Source organism: Pteropus alecto, unplaced genomic scaffold (genome assembly GCF_000325575.1).
Source record: "Pteropus alecto unplaced genomic scaffold, ASM32557v1 scaffold67, whole genome shotgun sequence".
Classification (NCBI taxonomy): domain Eukaryota; kingdom Metazoa; phylum Chordata; class Mammalia; order Chiroptera; family Pteropodidae; genus Pteropus; species Pteropus alecto.
In genome coordinates this window covers 1,770,076-1,790,359 of record NW_006441061.1, presented here as the reverse complement: position 1 = coordinate 1,790,359, position 20,284 = coordinate 1,770,076, and the positions used below count along the sequence as shown (strand labels likewise).

General features: G+C 37.9%; 1 protein-coding gene and 1 pseudogene across 3 annotated transcripts in view; one reads left to right on the top strand and one right to left on the bottom strand.

Moving 5' to 3' along the window:
• Positions 1-20,284, top strand: part of SCAI (suppressor of cancer cell invasion) — a 113,073-nt gene that overhangs the window by 20,175 nt on the left and 72,614 nt on the right. The gene's annotated exons all lie outside the window — the stretch shown is intronic.
• LOC112484865 lies at positions 18,362-18,480 on the bottom strand (annotated as a pseudogene).

The window sequence follows — 20,284 nt, the reverse complement described above, 5'->3', positions numbered from 1 at the left end:
GCGGAAAGGGTTCAATTAAAGGTCTGTTTCTATAAAGTATGTAGTCTGTTGCCAAGAGAAATATTACTTAGCAGCAGTTTACTTGTGCCAAGAGAGGCCAGAGAAGTCTTATAGTAGAAATTGTACAGGAGAGCTGTCAAACTAGATCCCTGAGGATATCAGGCAGGAAATAAAGCTTATGATGCTAAAACATTTTACTGGATGGCTGGGCCATTGGAAATGAACCGTCCAGTGCTTTATATATATATTTTTTTTATCACACTTTTATGTCGAATAGACACAGTTACTTATACTTATGTGATTTAAACTTTAAAAAATTTAAACCAAAATTTAAGAAATTTTCTAACATATTGAATTAATATAAACTTATTTATATCTTTTTTCTACAAAGCATCCTTTGATATTAAGATTTGGAAATGAATTAGAAGAGGAGCTTTTAAGTTCTTAGAAATAAAATAGAATAACTTAAGCAATTTCCTTTTCCGGGCCAAAAATGGAAATACAGATAATGTAAATAATTGTGTTCAAGTATTTATCTGTTGTTCTCTTTATTTGTAAAATGCAACATTTCCCATTTCTGCTTTATACATTCAGATAAAACTGTACATAATTGTAGGAATTTTGAGCCTGAAATCCTTCTAAAGAATATGTATTTGGATTCCTTTATTTATGGGGAAGTGAGGCAATTCCAGTTGAGGTACAAGTAATTTTCCCAGTGTCATAAAGGGAATAAGAGCATTTTTAACACTTGGGGAAATAGAACCTTTCCTTAATTGCTGTTTTATTAGTGAGTTATTTGAAATCTTAAATGTGGCCTTGGTTTTCTCACCCTCAGGTGGCTTCTAAAAGTTGGTGTGTCAGCTTTTAGTTCACAGCCAGTGAAAGTAAAAACTGTCAAGCCTCTTTGAAGACCATTAATATTCAGGAAACAAAAACAATGTTGACATTTTAAATAAATTAAGAATAGCTTTAGGCTCTCATAATTGAGAAAAGGTTATGGTGAAATTATTTCACTTAAATTAAATGGATTTCTTCTACATTTGATGACACTCTCTTCCCTTATGAGTGAACCTTGAAGTTCACAGTTATGTTTTAGACTAAGGTTTTAAAACTCTAAAAGGACTAGCGAGGGTTCTGTCATTCCAGTTATAGGCAGTCCTTGTAAATCTTGTAATTCTTTGAATCTTAAAATCAGCCTGGTTTACTTGTGGTCATAGAATGTTGATATTAATTGTTTTAAAAATGCATACAGTTCATAATAGCATGAAAGAACTTCTTGAAGAAGCAAAAAAAAAAAAGCCACTTAATTTGAGAAAAATTGCTTTTACAAATATGTTGTATTCTGAGCTCAGATTGTTGCTGCATGATAGCCTGTACAGCAGAGACAGTTTTGAATTGTAGTTAAGAGCTAAGGCTTTGATACTTATTAGCTCTGTGCTCCTGGGCAAGTTACTTCACTTCTGTGTGTCTCAGTTTCTTCATCTGTAAAATGGGAACAATAATCTAATAGGCTTGCTTCGAGGATTAAATTAATACTTACAAAATACTTAAAATAGTGCTTAACATATATGGTAGGCAATTAGTAAATGTTAGGTGGTGTTATTATTATTATTATAACATGTGAAGCTCTTAGAACAGAATCTGGTTTAGTAAGTATTCAATAAACGTTACCTGTTATTGTTGTTATTAGGCTTTGTTGGTATACTATATAGGCTTTAGGTTCTTGATGTAAGTTTGATGGTTTAAACTAGCATTTCCCGAAGTGCGAAGCCAGTAATTCAATATTCTACTATTCACTCTTTTTGTCATAAATATTTTCTTTCCTTATGCTTGTAAAATCCTTTATATTTCTTCCCCTCCCCAGAAAAGATGACACAAAAGTCCTATCTAATCATAGCACCAGGCTTAACAGCCGGGACCTTGTGATGGGCTCTCCATCACTTCTTGATGTGGTTCTCTCTGAGCTTCCACCCCTCCCAGCTCTCAGCGGAGCAACAGGGAGAGAATCACTGCAGTAAATACCCCATCTGCTCTTCTTCCTCTTCTTTCCCATCTCCTTCATTTCTCCTTGCCTTTTTTTCCCTTCACCTTTCATGCCTTCTTTTTCTTCTGCATTTGTTATTTCTGGCACCATTTTAAGTTCTGATGTGATATTATTTCCTACTCATTTTCTTTTCTCGGGTCAATGAATTTTCTTTTAGGCTTACCTTTTTGTCTTTTACCTTTGAATTCTTGGTTTATGGAGTTCATTCTTTTCTTTTAAAAAATTAAAAAAAATTTTTTTTCAATTACAGTTGACATTCAATATTACGTTAGTTTCAAGTGTACAGCACAGAGGTTAGACACATTACTTACAAAGTGATCTCCTGATAAGTCTTGTACCCACCCGATATCATGTATAGTTATTATGATACTACTGACTGTTTTTCCTAAACTGTACTTTACATTTCCATGACTATTTTGTAACTACCAATTTGTGCTTCTTAATCTCTTCACCTTTCACCCAACCCCCAAACCCCCTCCCATCTGGCAACCGTCATTGGTTCTGTGTATCTATGAGTTTGTTTCTGTTTTGTTTGTTCATTTATTTTGTTTTTTAGATTTCCACAAGTTCATTCCTTTCTTAATTTTCTTGATTTACTCCTAAATGAGAAGAAAGATACACGGAATATATGTTCTTCATCTCTGTTGAATATTATATTTCTTAGCTTATTTATTTTTATATTTTATGTAATTTTGTACTGGTCTCAAATCTTATGTTCCACTCTTCCTTTCAAAGACATGAAATTAAATTCTTTTTCTGTCACTTGCTAGGTTTTTTTGATTTTCAGCAGTTACTTAATAATTTTGAGATTTATGTGTTTTTATTTTTAAAATGCACTTGGAAAAAAATAAAAAAATAAAATGCGCTTGGTAATAACTTCCCAGTGTTATTTTAAATTTAGATTTGCTTTTGTTTTAAAATGATGTACTTTCCATATGCACATACATTTCTCTGGTATTAAAAAAGCAGAAAAGGCTAAGACTATAAAAATGAGAATGGTTTAGAACAGAGCATCTGATGGAAGATTTAATAACATTTTGATGACAGAAACTTGACAGAAGGGAAAGTAACTGACAAATCAGAACAAAATGGTATTGTTACCTTATAAGAATTAATCTTTAGGACCTGAAGAGGCAGTGCCTACAAGAATCAAACTGAACCCACACATTTCCTACAGTCACCAAGTAGTTCAGAGGTAGAAGGAGGCATTAAGCTGAAAATTTGGCATTGGTTCAAAGTCTGTATACTGAAAAGTGAGATCCCCAGGTCCCCTCCCTTACACTGTGCAGCCAGACAGCCACTTTCCCTACACCCCTCAATTATTCAAGAGAACTCGAATGTGGCCAAGGGTAGGGTTCTCTACAAATTGGAGACATTTTGGGATGGAGTGAGTCATAGGACAAAAAAATGGGGATCATCTGTGTACTGAACTGTGGACTTATAACCTGCCACCTCATCTGTCAAATAACTCTGGCTCCTGAGCACCGGTCCCCAGACTTCTGTGGCTCATTCAGGAGAGAAACTAAAGAGGTTTCAAAGAAAAGGCTTTCTCATACTGACGTTTGAGGGTCTCTAATGACAGAGCTGTTTCCTATAGAGAAGCTGTTTGATTGAAAACCCTATCTGTACACACGAGGGCTGCCAGGCAAATCTTTAGTGTCTCATTCTTAAATAGAAACAGACAACTCAGGATCATGAGATGCGGGAAAAGAAAAATAAATAAATCGCAAGAAAACCAAAACCAAATCTCAACAAACAAAAATTCTCTAGTTCACAATCTCATAGCAATAAGAATTTATAAATTAAGAACTGGATTCTTTGAAGGAGGAACAATTTAGGAATAAGAAAGAGCTAGTGGATATATGTAACTGTGATAGCTCAAATTAAAAAAAAAAAAAGTTTTAATAGTTGGAAGGTGAAGTTGAAGAAATCTTCCCAAAACTAGAAGGAAAGTACAGTGACAGAAAATAAGAGAAAAAAGATGAGGCTTGCAAAATCAATTGATAGCGACCAATGACAGATTAATAGCAGCTGCATAAGGAGAGAAAAAAGAAACAATGTACAAAATAAAACAACCATAAAACATGAAAATTGTCCACAGCTGATGTTTCTAGAATGAAGAGCCTCTGAGTGGCTAGAATAGTGAACGGAAAAAGATCCATAGTAAGAACTATCATCATGAAACTGCAAAACATCCTTTACAAAAGAAAGCAAAGGTCTCAAACACTTGCAGACACGTACACACCACATCAATTGGAAGGAATAGGGAAAAAAGAATAGAATTAGGTTTCTCAATTGCAATTCTAGAAATTTTTCATCAGAATTTTTCAAGCAATTACTCCCTTGCCTTTCAACCTGAATTTGATACCTGGCCAAATTATCAATCAAGTATTAGCAGTATCATAGAGTGTCATTTTTTTTTATCAGTGAGGATTTAGAAATTTTATCTTTTATGTGTCCTTTTTCAGAAAACTACTGGAGGGTGCTCTTTAGCAAAATAAGAGTATATTTTATGAAAGATGATGATAATAAACTTCAAGAAATAGCAGCTCCAACGTAGGAGCGCAGTGAAAGGGCAGTTTCACAGTGGCACATGGCATAGCAGGGCCGAGAACAGTGAAATCCAGCATGGCAAGAAATGGAGTGCTTTGGGAAAATGGCGTCCGGGGGGGAATGTGGCATAGGTAATGGATTATTTTATATGATAGACTACTTGGAATAAAATGGATACATGTGTGATGGAATGTGTTTAAAAAGTTAAAGCTAAGATTATAGAAAATAATGTAAATAAAAATATGAGGCATGTATAAACAGCAGGGAAGAAAAGTTCTAGGTTTTTGAACAGTTGACGAAAATGAAGCTTTAGAATAACAACCTTTAAAATGTTGGAGTCTTCCCAGAATTGGAGTTTCTAAGTCTAAAAATATTCTTGATTTATTTCTTAAAAGCCTAAAGTGTTCAAACCTTGCTGCAAAGCTACGGTAATCAAGGCAATGTGGTCCTGGCATAAAGAAAGACATATAAATCAATGGAATAGAATTGAAAGGCCAGAAATAAAACCCTTACATCTCTGGTCAATTGATTTTCAATAAGGGAGCCAAGACAAGTCAGTGGTGAAATAATCGTCTTTTCAACAAATGGTGCTGGAACAATTGGATATCCAAATACAAAAGAACGAAATTGGACACTTTACCTCACACCATATATGAAAATTAACTCAAAATGTTTCACAAACCTAAATGTAAGAGGTAAAACTATAAAACCCTTAGAAGAAAACATAGGCGTAAATCTTTGTGACCTTGAATTTGGCAGAGGTTTCTTGGATATGACACTGAAAGCATGTATGACAAAAGAGAAAATAGATAAATTGAACATCATCTAAATGAAAAACTTTTTTTTGCTTCAAAAGACACCCTCAAAAAACTTTTCAGACGACCCACAGAATTGGAAAATTGATTTGCCAGTCATATATCTGATGAGCCTTGCATCTAGAATAAAAAAAATTCTTACAACTCAACAACAACAACAAAAAGGCAAATAACCAAATTTATAAATGGACAAAGGATTTGAATAGACATTTCTCCAAAGAAGATACACAAACGGCCAATAAGCACATGAAAAGATGCCCAACATCATTAGTCATTTGGGAAATGCAAATCAAAATCACAGTGAGATACCACTTCATACCCACTAAGATGGCTATAATAAAAAAGAAAGACAATTACAAGTGTTGGTGAGGTATATACTGAAGAAAAATGAAAATGTATGTTCACACAAAAATCTATACACACAAAAAATAATTTTTTTAAATAAAAACTTATACACAGATTTTCAAGGCAGTGTTATTTTTAGCCCCAAAGTGTTGCAAAACAACCCAGATGTTCAACCAATGAATGGATGAATAAGATGTGATATAGCAATACAGTGAAATATTATTCCATCATAAAAGCAACGAAGTACTGATACATGCTGCAGCATTGATAAATCTTTGGAATAGTATGTTAAGTGAAAGAAAGCACAAAAGTTCACACATCGTTCGATTCCATTTATAGGAAATATTCTGTATAAGCAAATCCACAGAAGGAGAAAAAAGATTCATGGTTGCCAGGGTTATGAGTGGGGGAAAGTGAGGAGTGTCCGCTAACAGATATGAGATTTCTTTTGGGGGTGATTAAATCTGGACTTAGTGATGGTCGAAATAGAACTTTGTGAATATACTAAAAACCACTGAGTTTTATTCTTTAAAGGGGTGAGCTTTATGGTATGTGAATTATATATCAAGGTGTTAAAAAAAATGAAAACCCTAAGTGTTATGAAGAACTGATTTTAATGACTAACAAAAGGTTGTTTTGTGGTAAAATACTGGAATCATAAAGCAGTGAACCATCTCCAGATCAGATGATGACAGAGAAACAGAGGAGAAAAAAATACAGGAGCCTCTAGCACACACCAAATAAAACTTGGCATTATGTATGGCCAGACGTAAGGTAACATTTTTGTTGTTCGGTCTAGATTTGGGGGAGATAGGCCATTTTGATTTAAATTTCAAGATGGTTGAAATATGTATTTTATGCTTGTAATAGTTTTTTACTTAGGTGAGTTAAAACGATGATTATAAAATTAGAATGTGACAAAATAAAACCTCATCCCTTTAATTCCAATTCATTGTCAAATAAGAGAAGGAACTATTTTGGCAACAAATGTATGTCCTACTTCATTCTTGCTTAGATAGAAATAGATACTCTCTTTTGGGAAACAGCATGAATTACTTTCAGAAAGATATTCGATGGTTTTACCTGTTTGGGTCAGGTCAGTATTTTCATCTTATCCTTGACCTTTGCTATTTTTGATGAATATTTGTTTTAAAAAATGGTCGAGCCGTGACCTGGGTTTTGGGGATTGTACCAACAGTAATTTTATGTAAACATTTCCCTAGCTTTATCAATTTTCATTTATTGCTAGTCTATGCTAGATTTCAATGTGATTTCGGAGGTCAGAAGTCATACTCATGAGATTATCCACTCTGCAGTTTCTTTTAAGCATTAAAAAAAAAAAAATTAACTTAATTTTACAATACGATTTGCCCTAGAGATTCTGTTATTCGAAGTGATGCCACAGCCCTCCTAACTCTGTAAAGATGTATGTTCAAGTGGTTAATTTGGGAAAGTATGTGACTTAGGGCCAAATACCACAAACTTTTGTGTCATCTCTAGTCAGTAGCTTCTTTGAGATAATTATCTTAAAGTGATTTTATCTTTCTGCTGTACTAAACAGTACCAATAATTTTTTGAAGTAAAGCACACCGGTGTGTCAGAAATCTCTTCATTTTGTAGCATTTGTTCATTTTTTGTTTTGTTTTTCCTATAAGGTGTTGAGAACCGCAGAGAGAATCTGATTGGCAGAATCAGACTGAAATCTTTGGGGTGAGGGGATCCTGAAATGTTTTGAATCTAAAACCTAGAGCCTAGAGGAAATGATAGCAAAGGTAAAACTATAAACCTCAAAATGTTACTGACTTCAGATGTGTTCGTGACTCTTCTCCAGTAAGATTTGGAGTTGACTTTTTGAAACTAGTTACAGTCATGTAACATGCATACCTCATACTAGAAATTCCTGTGTCATTTTTCCAGTTACTTCTGCCACATGGGTCATGATATAATAGGAAGAATACGATGTCAGCTCTTCTGTACTTTGGACTGGAATGGTTTTATTCTCTTGTCAACTCGGAGAGTCCGATTGAATCCCTTTCTAGTGACTGGCTTTATTTTTTTAATGTAGTTTTTAACTATCAACTTCTACTTGTAATAATCCTGTTTGGATGCATATTGCCAAGTGTATGTGAAGGTGTAGCTATGTGGAGCATAAAATTAGACATGCTTCCTTCCTTTGGCTCACCATCTAAATTTAGTGGGCAAGAAACTCCTTTCCTAGATGTCATTAAAAATAGAAGACACCCATCTGTCTGGAATGGTTTAGAGACAGTTCTGCCTGCAGGCTTGGAGGTGAACTGTGTAACGCTGACTTTAATTTAGCCCTAGGATTCTTTGAAAAATAATGTTTTCTTTAAATACAGATGCCAAGAGTATATAGTTTACAGTGTTGACCTTAAATTATCCTGTACATTTCTGAAAATCAGGGAACCTAAGAGAATTGAATTTTGAGGAGAAATGTAAAAGATAAGATGAAACAATATCACTTGATGAAGGAAATTGGGTATGAAGTAAACTCTAGTTCCAATTCTATATTTACAATTTATTAGCTATGTGAGAAGGTTACTTAACTTCTCTGAGATTGTATCCTCATTTATATGGTTGGAAGAGTAGAGCCTACCTCATAGGGTTGTTGAGGAGGTATTTAAAGAATAAACGAGGTATTTATAAAGTACTTTCTTCATTGCTTGACATGTAGGAGGCATTTTTTGGTAGTAATTATTATTGTTTATGTTTCTATTCTGGTTCCTTTTATTTAAAATTTCGTCACCTTGCTGTTAAAAAATTTTAATTTGGAGCTCAGGATATAATACGGGGTCAGAGATAAACAGAATTCCTAGGGATGTTCGGAGGCATGGAAATCATTTAGAAGAGAGCTGAAAATCATCCGCAAAGGACTACACGTATTAGGGGCTGCAGAAGAAACAGAAATAGATGGAGAAAGCCATCATCAGTGAGCTGAGACGAGATCTAAGAGACCAGTGTCATGGAATCAGGAGATAGGTTGCTCACCAGGTCAGATATTTCCTTCAGAAGTTGATTCAAAAATGTTTTAAACACTAGGTGATGTCAGGTAGTTGAAGGATCTTTAGGGAACCATTGAACTGGGTAGGTAGGAGGTCTTGAGCTTTGAGAGAATAGAAAAATGGCTGTAGACCCAGTGTTTATTGGGCTGAGAAGTAAATGTGAGGAGAGGAAAAAAAAATGGGTCTAAGATAGGCTCTTATGAAAATTTAGTTGTTTAGAGAAGGAGAAAGAAAACTTAGGGGAAACGAGAAAGAGTTTGGGTTTGTTTGTTTAGGAAAGAAAAAATTGAGCATGTTTGGAACCTGAGGGAGAAATTAAACATCCTGGCCAGAGGATAATGGGTGGGTTGCTCCTGGTGCGAGGCAGGTGGGAATGGAGTCTAGTGCACAGGTGGAAGCCGAAGGGAGGGGGCAGCTGTTCTTTGGTAGAAGAGTGGGGAAGGAGGAAGACGAGTTCGAGGCAGGAGGAGAAAATGAAGAAATCCATGTCTAATGGCCTCTGTTTACGTGGAGAAATGGAGAGTGAACTTACTGAGATAACAGCAGACCAGTGGTCCTCAACCGAGGGTGGCTTTGCCTCCCAGGGGACAGTTGGCAATGTCTGGAGATGTTCCGGGTTGTCCTAAGTTGGGGAATGTACTACTGGCATCTGGTGTGTAGAGGACAAGGATGCTACTACATATCCTACGATGTCCAGGACAGCTTCCCACAGCAAAGAATCAGCGGGGCCCAAACGCCCGTAGTGCTGTGGGCGAGAGCCTTGCTTAGATCAGAATGTCCTGCAATGTGACCATCAACAAAGGCCAATTTAAATAACGGCTCGATATATTATTACCTCTTAGAAAGTCACAGTCCGTGTTAGTTTATTGAAGTCTAAAAAATCCTCAAGAGAAAATCTAAACTGTTTCACCATCTGACCGCCTCCCCCACTCCCATTCTTTATAACAACTGTTAACACTGTGAGAAATACATTTAGTAAAAGACTAATTTCTGGGCTGGCTGGCATTGCGTATTCATCCTTGTATGTAAAGCTCTCAGCTCAGAATCTGGCACTTAGTAAACAGTCAATAAATGATAGCTGCTGTTATTACTGTTTTTTCCCTTCCAAACGTGAACTCCTGGGCCACTTGTGACATATGTGTTACAAGTCGCAGTTTTAATTTACTTGTAGTCAGCATGAGCAGTCGATTCAAGACACCAGAGTTGCGTCTCATAGATCTCATAAAATACACTGATATTTGTGCTTTAAAATTTAAAGTGTGGTGGTTCCCCAAAGACTTACACAGAATTACTACATGATCCAACAACTCCACTTCCGGTATACACACAGTTGAAAGCAGGGACTCAAACAGATGTGTGCACCAGTGTTCATAGCAGCAGCATTCACAAAAGCCCAACGTGCACACAACCCAGATGTCCATCCACGGACGAACGGATAAACGAAATGCATCACATACATACAATGGAATATTACTCAGCTGTAAAAAGAATAAACTTCTGACACATGTTGCGACATGGGTGAACCTTGAAGACGGTGGGACATGGGTGGACCTTGAAGACGGGTGAAATAAGCCAAACGCAAAAGGACAGATCTCTGGTTCTAGGCCGTGTAATTGCTTTTGGCGTAATAGTTATTACCTCAGACAGACTGAAAGTTTAGTAACTAGATTGGAGAGTTCCCTTTGCAGTACACAGTTAGGAAACACACCGCTATAGGAGTTCTCTCTCACGTCTGACCCCCCATCTCTTAATTTACCAGCGATGCAACTGCATCTCACCGCCAGACACAAAATGACAAATGTATCATTCCACTTATACGAGGTACCTAGAATGGGTAAATTCGAGATAGAAAGTAGAATGGTGGTTGCCAGGGGCTAGGGGAGGGGCAGTTGAGAGTGCCCTAGTGGGTACAGAGTTTCAGTTTGGGAAGATGAAAAAATTCTGGATGTGGATGATGGTGATGTTTGCACAACAATATGAATTTACTTAATGCCACTGAACTATATACTTAGAAATGGCTAAAATGGTAAATTTTAGGTTATGTATATTTTACTACAATAAAAACAATCTTACATTAGAATATTTAGCCATCAAGGGCTTTACCGATTGTTTTCATAGAGCTTTAAAAGGTCAACAGAGTCGTTTTAAATTATGGATACTGTTCTGATGAGATAGTTATAACATACATAATCAAAAATACATTTGTTTATTGTGTCAGGGATTAATATAAATTTAATACTCCTTACCTGACAGGCATGTAATTTTCCCATGTTCATTATTTGCTCCAAAACTTTGGAACGTTCCAATTCAGCCAGAGCCTAAGCCAAGGTAACAGTGATAATTCTTCTGTTCCCACCCACCCCCCGCCGCCACCAAGTAAAAGTTATATATTGTTTTGTTCAGAGAATGAAAGCGTTTCCTTTTATAATTCTGTAAGAATTATGTCATAGTTTAATTTGGGCGAGTATCTGCATATGTTCTGTTTTCTCCCGGATTTGCATATCTGTTCTTAAAGAACATCAAGAATGTAGCCAGCAGTATCAGAAATATCTTCAAGGCACTGCAGTCACTTTTCTACATCTCAGGAAAACCCCTACAAGTAAACCCATTTTTAAAAATTGTCTAAAAATGTTTGTATCAAAGACGATGTTGGACACCCTTATCTGGGGTCATGTGTGTTTTTCTTTTGATCTCTGAGTTCGTCAGTCGAGAAGACATGGAAACAGAAGTGAGAGTTCTGATGTACATGCTGATTAAGGGATAAGAACACACAGGAATTATCTTGCTTCTGCTAAAACGAAAACAAACCCCTCAGATCTCCAGTTCTAGCATGTGTAATTGCTTTTGGCATAATAGCTATTACCTCAGACAGACTGAAAGTTTAATAACTAGATTGGAGAGTTCCCTTTGCAGTGCACAGTTAGGAAACACACCATTATAGGAGTTCTCTCTCACGTCTGGCTCCTCCATTTCTTAATTTGCCAGCCATGCAAACTACATCTCACTGCCATGCATCATCTCAGCGTTCTGAAACTGTAATGTTATAGATTACTGGCCTACGAAATTTTTTGCTGTGTGACAATGAACAATTCCAAGTGAGTTTGAAACAGTCTTGTCATTCGTAAGAGTTTGTCTTTTAAAGGCTTCTGTTTGATTTTATGCACCAGTAGAGCCATTTTGTAGAAAATAAATGTTACGTTGCTTTTTAAGTCTTTTTTACCCTTGCAATCTAGATTTAGCATCCAAAAGATATTTTTATGGTTATATAATTCATTTATGTTCTAAATATTTCATGTTCTTAAATGTTGGTATTGAAATTTCTGTTGCTTGTCGACTGTTATTTTAATTCTTGGAGGTCCATAAAACATCTATAAACTCTTTTCCTGTGAAATGTAGGTTTATTTCAAGTAACAAACCCTTCTGAAATATCCAGATGTATATTTCTTTCAATAACAAAAGAAACACTAACCATCAGTTAGAAGTTAGAATAACAATACACATACAATTCATACAAGTCTCGCTTCTCCCTGCGAGATTTTTTTCATGTGAAATTTTATATGTCTCTACAATTATTTCTGTATTTTAATGTTAATATCGATGGTTATGTACCTATACGTATAAAATATATCAATCTTTTCAAGTCTTTAAACTTCTTTAGGAGTTTAAAGAAATAGAATGAAGATATAATTTATCAATTTTTCATAAATTCTGCATTGATTCTTTTTAATGTTCCTGGAAGTCAGTGTATATGTAATCTTTGCTCATTGATGAACAGAAGTACAGGGATGAACCCATGAAATTTCCTCCCTTTCAAAAAATTTTTTATGTCTCCCCTCCAAAAATGTTGTTGATATTTATATAGACTTTAAATTATAGGCAGCCATACATCCTGAAAAATAACGAGGTATGTGTATATTTTACTGTCAATGGCATATGGTCTGTGAAATATTTTCAGTGAAAAAGGCAAGGTACATGGTTTATATCATATAATCCCATTTTCATTTAAGAGAATCACCGTATATTCAATTATGCAAAGAAAAACATTTGGAAGGGTGTACAGTTATTAACCGTGATGAACCCTAGGGAACGAGAGTTACGTACTTTCGGTGAATATTTCCTCGGGTTGGATTCCTCTGAAGCGGAGCTTGGGCTGAGGTTTCACGGGAAAGTAACTTTGGAAGGGTGTACAGTTATTAACCGTGATGAACCCTCAGAAGCGGAACTTGGGCTGAGGTTTCACGGGAAAGTAACTGCCCTGAGAAGAGTTTCGGGAAAACCTGGTAGGGAACGAGGAAGTGGGACTGGGAAGAAAGCAGGCAGGAGGCCAAGCATGGCTGCAGCAGGGTTCAAGTGCAGCCCCAGGGAGGACCGTTTTGGCTCCTGCAGGAGAGCTGAGATCATACCTAACAGCTGTCACTCTCAGGGACAAAGAAAGAAAATGCTTCATACTCCCACCTCCATCAGTCATGGCTGAAGCAGTGAGCCTGATGGGAAAGATCGGGTAAATATAATATCAGTCCCATCCAGGAAGTGCGGGTGGCCTGAGGGTCACCTTCCTACGAGACCTGGAGATCCCAGGTGTCGGCAGTGAGAGCACAGGGTTGGGGGGAGATGTGGACAGAGCAGAGAAAGCAATTGCAGCCGTCACCCCGATTACAGAGGTTTAAACAAGATAGAGGTTTATTGCCCCGCCCCCTCATTTAATAATCCAGTTTAAGCGGTCCAGGACTAGTATGGTGGCTTCACAGGGAACCTGGCTCCTTTTGTTTTGTTGCTCTGTCATCACTAGGTTGGTGCCCACATCTGCATGGCTCACAATGCTCAATAATGTCTATATTCCCAGTTGAAAAAAGGGGAAAGGTCAGAGGGAAGAGGATACATTGATTCTTCCAAGGACAAGTTCTGGAAGTTAAACACATCACTTCAGCTCACGTCCATTGGGCATAACTTAGTTACATGGCCGCACCTGGATGCCAGGGAGAACAGTTTTTAAGGGTTGACCTTACACCTGGTTAAAGAACAGGGGACTCCGCTGTCATGTAACCATTTCTGTAAAAGGAATGAATGCATATTGTAGAAGCTTCTATTATGTTTTCTACTTCCTAGGGATGTGGTTTCTGGGTTTTTTGTTTTTTAGTTTTAACAATAAGTGTGCAGTTTTTTTTTTCCTTTAAACTGTGTCACATTGGAGTCTCCAGGAAGCAGAATTTGCAACAGAGCTAAGTGTTCAGGAGTGTCCTTTTGTTTAACACCCATGGAAGGGCTGGGAGGGTGTCTGAATTTGACAGGCGGGGACGTTGAGCTGTGGCCCAGTCCTGAACAGCAGCCTTGGCTGACTCCATAGGGAGCTTTGGAGCTCGTGCGGCCTTTTATTTTTATTCATTCATTCATTCATTCATTCATTTATTTATTTAACATTTTTTCCCCTCCTCCTCCCCCTCACCCCTTCCCTCTGGTAACCCTAGTTCATTGTCCATGGTTGGGCGGCCTTTTAGCATTGTCCTGCATTTGGTGGAAGTGGCTGGGTCATTAAACCCTTGCCTCCATCAGTCACTGGACGCGGGCTACCTTGGGAGGAACACGTCCTTGGGCAAGGCGGCTCGGCAGTGATGATCCCTGAAGGAGCACTCCTAGCCACTGGGTACCAAGTCCTTTGAAGGGGGATCGGTGGCATATCTCTGTCTATCCTCTGTGTGTGTGTGTGTGTGTGTGTGTGTGTGTGTGTGTGTGTGTGTGTGTGTGTAAGTAATTAGTACACATTTATGTATCCATTTTATAATATAAAAAAGCTAAAATTTTCTTCGTCATTCCTTCCACAAGAATTTCTTGAGCAACTGTTATGTGCTGGGCTCTATTCTGGGCACTAGATATAGGGAAATGACAAAACAAAGCCCCTCCCCTCATGGAGTTTATATGGTAAATTTATAACGTCAGGTGGTGATAATTACTTTGAAGCAAAATAATGCAGTATAGGGAGAGGTATCTCTGCTTTATGTGGAGCGGTCAGGAGAGGCTCCTCTGATAAGGTGATTGGACCAGAGACAAGAGTGAAATGATGGAGCTAGCTATGCAGATACTTTGGGGAAGAGCATTACAAACTGAGATTACAGAAAATGCCAAGAGACCTTGGTAGCAGGAGCATGTAGTGTGTTGGCAAGTTTGAGCAACGTTCAGGAGGCCAGTGTGGCCAGACCAGAGTGAGGATAGTAGGAGATAGTTTGGGGCATAATCGTAGTGGTCAGATCATGTGAGACCTTGTACACCATTGCGAAGACTTTTGAGACCTTCTCAGAATGAGTTGGGAAGCTGTGTGCTGGTGTCAAGCTGAAAAGTCATAGAATCCGATTGACATTAAAGGATCATTTTATCTGCCGTGTTTGGAATGAACATACCTGAGCAACAGGAGGAATGGAAGTGCCTTTTACTGAAGAGAGGACCGTGTGTGGAGAAGGTTCTTGCGGGGATAGCTAGCATTTAGTTTCAGATGTGTTAAGTTTGAAATGCAAGTGAGACATCTGGATAGAGATGTCAAACAGGAAGTTGGCTGATGGAGACTGGAATTCAGGAGTGAAGTCCAGCCTGTAGATTAAAATACTTGGGAGCCGTCAGTGGGTGACAGGTATTTAAAGCTGCAAGAGTGCAGCTGCCACCTGCGAAATGCGCAGAGAAGAGAACATCTCTGGGGCACCCCGACATTTCGAGGTTGGGCGATGAGGCGAACCACCTGTGGAGACTTGAGAAGGAGCAGAGCCAGTGAGGTCAGAGGAGAAAACGATGTCCTAGAAGACAAAGAGGAGCATTCAGAAGAGAGTGACCAGTGGAATGATGGGAACAAAGGGGATCGGTGTGAGTTCAAGAGAGAATGGGAGACAAATCGGAGACAGCCACATAGACACGTCTTTTAAAGAGTTCTGCTGTGAAGAAGAAGGAGGTAGGCAACAGTATGAAAGCTGGAGGAGGAGGTGAGAGATTTTTAAGTTGGGAGATAATACAGCCTCTTTGGACGCTGACAGTTGTCATGGAGTATGGAAGAGACAACTGGTGATGCCGTAGACGGTGAACAGCCGCTGGACAGATGTCCATGGATAATGATGGGGATATGAGAGCTAATGCTTAAATTACAGGTGCAAGTGGTTTGTACACGCGTGGCTGGGTGTGCGTGGATCTTTACTGCTTGCTCGTGTCATTTCAGAGAAATATAGAACAGTCGCCATCAGCTGAAAAGTGAGGATGGGGGATGAGATGCTGGATGTTTGAGGAGAGAGGGAGGGTGTGAAATAGTGATCTAGGAGGGTAAAGAGCGAATGGATGAGGGAAGTGCTCGTTCTGAGGTCGTGAATGGAAAATGAGACCAGTCAGCATGATTGTGTGTGATTCTTCGGCCATATTTAGCTGTGGAGATGCAAGCCCAGAGTAGGTAGACGGTTTAGTCAAGTAATAAATCTCATTGTTCACTTTGCAAGCCGTTTTCAGGAAGTCGGTGATGTGAATGGTGTTCAGAACTTCAGCTTTTTAATTATACCCATTTTTAGAATGCTACACTTAGTGAGTGACAGGTCATTAAAAAAAAAACTAAAAAGGCATGGCGTTGTTTCAGGAGGGGTTCTTGCTTGAGAATTACAGGCTCTAATTCCAGCAACTTAATCAGAAAAGGAATTTGTTGGAAGGTTGTCAAGTACCTCACAGCACTGATGGAAAGACTAGAGAATCTGGTTCAGAAAACAGGCAGGAACCAAGGGAATTAAAAGGTCAGGAATTACTGCTAGGGTCACAGCACTGGAAGACGTTGGTTAAGGATGTTTGGGTTAAGTATGTTGCTGTCATCTGAATATTTGTGTTCCCCCAAATTCATGTGCTGACGTCCTAACCCCAAAGGTAATAGGCGAGGCCTTTATGAGGCTTAAGTCATGAGGGTGGGACCTTATTGGATTAGTGCCCTAAGAAAAAGCTCCAGAGACATCCTGAAGCCCCTGTCCACTATGTGAGGATACAACGAGAAGCATAGGACTGGAAAAGAACCTTGACCCAACCATGCCGGCACCCACCCTGATCTCAGACTTCCAGCCTCCAGAATTGTGAGAAATAAATTGCTGTTGTTTATAAGCCATTCAGGCTATGGTGTTTTGTTATAGCAGCTCCAACAGACTACGACAGATGCTGTGGCCGCCATTTCTGATTCGCGGTATCGTGTCTGTTGGAGGAAGTGGCTTCTGACCTTACCATTTCTTAGTTTAGTTACTGGCTCTATCTCAAAGACCTTCAGAAAGATCGCTCTGGCTGTGACATCAAGAATGAAGTAAGGGGTTCAACAGTAGAAGTGGGAAGAACCAGGGATGAGGTTCCATGATAGATACTACTGACTTAGATTAGGGTAGTGATAGTGGAGATGAAAAGAAACGGACAGATTCGTGAAACAGCCCATTAGGCTGCTGCTAAATTCTTGGGGAAAATTCTTTTTCTTCCTCCTCTTCTTCCTCTTTCTCCCCCTCTTATACTATTCTCTTCCTCCTCTTTCTTTCTCGAAATCCAGACCTTTCTAGAGGCCTGGAGTCTTATTTTGCACAGGGCAGAATATTTCATAAAATTCTACAGTAGTCCTCATGTGTTTGTTAAAAAATATTTTTAAGCTCCTACTAGGTACAGTATGATGCTGAAAGCGATGACCAGTTGTAGGCATTGTAGAATTGAGTTTAAGTCTAGACACTCAGAAATGATTCCCTTATTCCAGGGAACTACATGATTGCTGACCAGGCTAACCAACATTTTTCTAGATGTGGATAATTGAGATTATATGATCTCTCTCATCGAAACTCCCTCCCCTCCACCCTAGGACTAGTCCCTTATTTTAGTCTTTTTACATATCAGTTATTTGAAATAGGCCAAATGCATATCCATTATTAAAGGAAATAATGAGAAAGAAAACTGGCTTTTTTTATCCTCTTAAGACTGATTTTCAAATGGAACTAATCATCAGAAATGGCTAAAATAGAATTCCAGCCCTCCTGAATCACAATATCTAGAAGTAGGTTCCAGAAATCTTTATTAAAAAAAAAATCGAGGGTAATCACCCTGGTTTAGAAACCATAGCATTTTGCTATTCAGACTAGTTTATTCTTTACTGGAAGCTAATTCTTTTTTAATGGGAGGGATCCATTATAAATGACTATTTGGATTTCTTAGCTTGATTTTAAAATATGGCTTTTATCTCATCTTAGAGATAGGTTTCCTAAGATTAGAGATAGTTGTTTGGGGAGTAGTAGAGGTGGATTCCATTAAGTCTGTGGCTCTTTGTAATGATACAGGTTTTATTTCATCTCCCTAAGTAGAAGAAACTTGTTCTGTATATTATAAGAATACAGCTCTTTAAATTTCAGCTTCAAGTTTGTATAAAAACAGCTAGCTCACAGCCTCTCAAACTTAATGTGCATACAAATGCAGATTCTGATTTAATAGTTCTGGGGCGGGGTCTGAGTTTCTGTATTTCTTTTTTTTTTTATTTTTTTTTAGGTGAGGCAACCCTTATTTGACCTCACAGATTGCAAGGACCTTGTCAGCTTACAATCCCTTATTTTTAATTTTTACGCCTACAGCACCTGGTCTTCCTAGGTGGTCTCCCATCCAAGTACTAACCAAGCCCGACCCTGCTTAGCTTCCGAGATCAGAGGGGATCAGGCTTTTTCAGGGTGGCATGGCCTTAGACGAGTTTCTGCATTTCTAATGAGCTCTGAGGTGATGTTGACCACTGCTCTGCAGATTTCATTTTGAGTAGTAAGAGGCCAGATTATCATTGAACATTCATATTTGTGTGAGTTACTCTGCTTTGGGGAATGTTTTAGGACTATTTAGTTTAACCAAAGGTCGAGTGGTACATTTTAAGAAGATTGGATTATATAACCTTCTGACACTTTTCCCCATATTCTTGAAGGTTATCGTACCATATATGGCCTAAGGTTTTTAGTTTCAGGCTTTGGAACTGAATATAAGAAATGTCTTAAGCAGTAGAATTTTTATTGGTTCATTAAATCCACAGCAGCAGGAAAATTGGTTTATCTACTTGAGGTAGTCTGAACTACAAGTAGAGTATTTAGTAAATGAATTAAGAATAAGAGAGAAAGTGATATAATGTCGAGAATTATTATTAGATATGCAGATATACCTGAGGATTGGGGAATTTGTGTTTTGCAGAATTGAGCATGCTTTGGATAGGATACACGATGAGGTTAGAACAGTGGTTCTTAGCTGGGAATGATTTTACCTCTCAGGGTACATTTGGTACTATCTGGAGACATTTTTAGTTGTCACTACAGGTAGGATGGTGATGGTGCTACTGGCACCTAGTGGATGGAGGCCAGGGATGCTGCTAAACACTCTGCAGTGTACCAGACAGCCCCCCACAGCAAAGAATTATTTGTCCATGGTTGGGAAACCTTACATTAGAGAGTTTCATGAGTACTTGATTAATTTTTAAATTAAAAATAATACAGAAAAGACAAATAGAGAATAATTTATATTCCACCAATCAAATGGAACCAAAGTTAACATTTTATCATATTTGATTTTAGGCTTTTGGTTCAAGAAATATCACTCCATTATTTTTGACAAAATAGTACACAATTGCTATTTTGAATTCAAACAGTAATGAAGTTATCCCAAATCTCCCTACCCAGAAATAAACATCATTAACACTAGGTGAACATTATCCCATTTATCTTTCCATGTTAGAAGAAAAGAGAGAAATGCTTTTATGAAATTGGGACCATACTGTAGATTAACTAAAAAAAAAAAAAAAAAAAGCCTTACGAAAATTTTAAAGGTAGAGAAAAATACACTAGAATAATTAACCTTCATGTACTCATCACTCAGCTTCAAGGTCGTGTATGAAAATTTTAAACGTAGAGAAAAATACACTTATTTGACCTTCATGTACTCATCACTCAGCTTCAAGGTCACGAATTCATAGCCAATCTTATTTCATCTATCTCCACACCCACTCACCCGACTTTTGAGTATTTCGAAGCAATCCCAGACATGACATCATTTCATCTGTAAATATTTCGGTACCTGTCTTTAAAACATGAGGACTCCTTTTCTGAGCCATTGTCACACACAATTAACAATTTTCCCTGATTCATTCTTTCTCTGCTTCCCTCCTCTCTCTTCCCTCTTTCTTCTCTTCTTCTCCCTCTCTCTCTCCCTCTCCAAATTGAAGTGTTTTTTTTGTTTCTATTGAGATTGCACATGATGAAAGAGCATTAATTCCACAAGGAAAGGGAAATGGATGCCGCATAGGTCAAAAGAAACACTATCTGCCACAAATATTTTTTACGAATTGTGTTTTTTCTTTCTAGAATGTCTTAAACTATTTGGCAGTGCTGTGGAAAATAGTGAAATACTACTTTATTTCTCTTTTTTATTATGTTCATTTTAAAGCTGCCTTTCTCAACTTTTTCAATATTTTTCTGAAGTGCCTTCCTGCTTTGGTGTGTTTGCTCTACATGGCTTCT